The following is a 2,625-nucleotide window of genomic DNA, read 5'->3' on the forward strand; positions in this document are numbered from 1 at the left end:
CTGTGCCACATTTAGATTCCCCAAGGACTGGTGCTTTATTTAAACATGTTAGATCAAACATGGGATGGGCCTTGATACTACCTAACATGCAGTGGATTTTAATGTTCATGGGATATCAGCATTTGTTTTAAGCAAAGTGCTAGGCTTAATAGCAGCTTCCTCTGCACAGCTCTGCTGATGACTCGGTTCTGCTCCAGAAGGTCCTGTTGCTGAGACTTTGGGGATACTTATATGACATGGAGAGGCTTGAAAAGGTTTACACGGTTATATTATGGACTAACAGTTGCAACAGGAAATCTCACAAAGTGATAGAAGAGAATGGTATACAGAGTTCAGTGCTTCTTTTTCTAGTTCCAGCTTGAAAGTATTGATTTAATTTATATTTATTATAAGTATTTTTTTAGAAATGGACTTTACACAAATGCAGGATTTGACACCAAATTTTGATCTAAACTTTGGAGCTGAGTTCACAACTTGAGTCTATTTCTAAATAATGCATCTGAATAACTAGCTCTTTGCCATATTCTGGCCTCAGATCCAGATGTAGAATTAGGACTTATATTTTATAAAGCCTTCCTCAGGGGCACTGGGTGTTGGCTGCAGCTAACACTGGGGATTTTGACTGGGCTGTGCCAAAGCTCCAGCTGGCACTTAAAAGCCAGAGGCTCCTGCTCTGTGATCAGGGTCAGACCGATCACCATATTTGGGGGCAGAAAGGAATTTTACCCCATGATCAGACTGATACTGACTGTGGGGTTTTTTTGTCTTCGTTTGTAGCAGGGGGCATGGCCTCTATCTGGAATCTCTTGAGCTTATATTAACAACTTTCACAGAGGCAGGACATTGCCTGCCAAGGTAACCCTGCTTTAGTTGTGGCACATTAGGGTATTGTGTCTTGTGTTGTGTCGAAGTTGAAGGTAGTTTTACTAAGAGGTTAAATTATGGATGTGTATAGGATGGTTTGGATAGGGATGATCCTGCCTCTGGCAGGGGGTTGGTCCCTTCCAACTCTTTCTCTGTAATTTTGTGACCTAGGGTTTGGTTCAAACTCACACTTAGAATTGTTCTATATGTTACATTTCCACTACAAAGAATAGGAATGATGGTTATTCCTAGCAAGATGCACTTTGATGCATTCACAGGAAGTCTAACATGATGGCATTTTAGGAACACAAAATGCCATTTGGCACCTTTGACTTTTCCTGTGCTTTTTCTCTGCTCAGTACTGATGCATTTTTGTTCTACAAACACCAACACCTTCCATTAGAAGAAAATCTGAGGTATTTGTTAGACTCCTTGCTTCAGTAACTTTGCTGATAATGTACTCCATCTATTTATTATTCTTTGGGAGAAGCAGATCTTCTTTTTTTTATTTTGAGCCAGATATTGAACTGTGTTATGTCTGGCCCTCATTTTAGGGGCTTTCTTAACCATCTCTTCAGAACACCTTTGTATAATGCTTGATTAACAGAAAATGAACATAACAAAGAACATCTTAGGTTGACTTGTCATCTTGAACCAGGATACCTGCTCATTTAGCATCTGACTCTGTAAGTAAACACCAGGCATAGCAAATTATCAAAAGAAACTGTGGCATTTATCACCTTATCCCTTTCTTTAAGAATTTTCTGTGAAACTATTCACTGTCAGAAAGCATTTAAAATGACAAACATAGCTACCTACCAGAGACACATCTTAGATACACATTGGAAGAGGGCAAAAGAAAATGAAAGCCAGATGTTATGTTAGGAGCTGCAAAAATAGCATGATCATCCACATGAAACTTCAGAAGGTGGCTTGTGGAAACACGTGGGTAGTGTGTTATTCCATTTGGAGATAAAATAGCACTTCCCACTCTTGTACTACAATGCAGCAAATTCATGTGAGAAATTGGCTGTACCCAGCTGCTTTGATTTGGCAGTAGTTTTAGCTATTGAAAATTTAGCTGCAAAGGTCATGGCAGAAATTACCTGTATAGCATTATATTTTTGTTTTGGGTTTTTTTTTTGCAGGGCATCAAAGAAACTATTTTTCTGAGATGAGAATGAAAGTAATCTCGCCTAGAATCATGCCCTCCATCCAACCTCATTAACCATAAAGTGGATGTGTTGGGTGCATGTTTGGGAAGAACATGACCCCATTTCCCTTATTGGAAGAAAAAAGTAAGACAGGGCAATAGATATTGTTAGGCAGCATCTCTGCCTTGTTGTTTTCAGTGCTAGAGGTGATAATTCATACAGAGACATAACTACCAGTGTCTGCACCCTGGCTGGCAATGGTGCCAGGGCCAGTAGCAGTCCTTCAAGTGGCCCCCTTGGCTCTCCAGGGAACTGGCGGACCTCCTGTGTCTTAAAAGGAAGACCTATAAAGGATGGAGGACTGGAACTGCCACCAAGGAGGAATACTTTGCTTTAGTCTGGACTTGCAGAGAGCAAATCAGGAAAACCAAAGCTGCGATGGAACTCCAGCTAGCTACAAATATCAAGGAAAATAAAAAGTCCTTGTTTAGATATGTGGGGAGATGGAGGAAAAGCAAGGGCAACATTGGACCCCTGCTAAACCAGATGGGGCAACTGACAACTGAAGCACAGGAAAAAGCAAACTTGTTAAATGGGTACTTTGCAT

The sequence above is a fragment of the Crocodylus siamensis genome, chromosome 1 (genome assembly GCF_052110815.1).
Source record: "Crocodylus siamensis isolate JL-2025a chromosome 1, ASM5211081v1, whole genome shotgun sequence".
In the NCBI taxonomy this organism is placed as follows: Eukaryota; Metazoa; Chordata; order Crocodylia; family Crocodylidae; genus Crocodylus; species Crocodylus siamensis.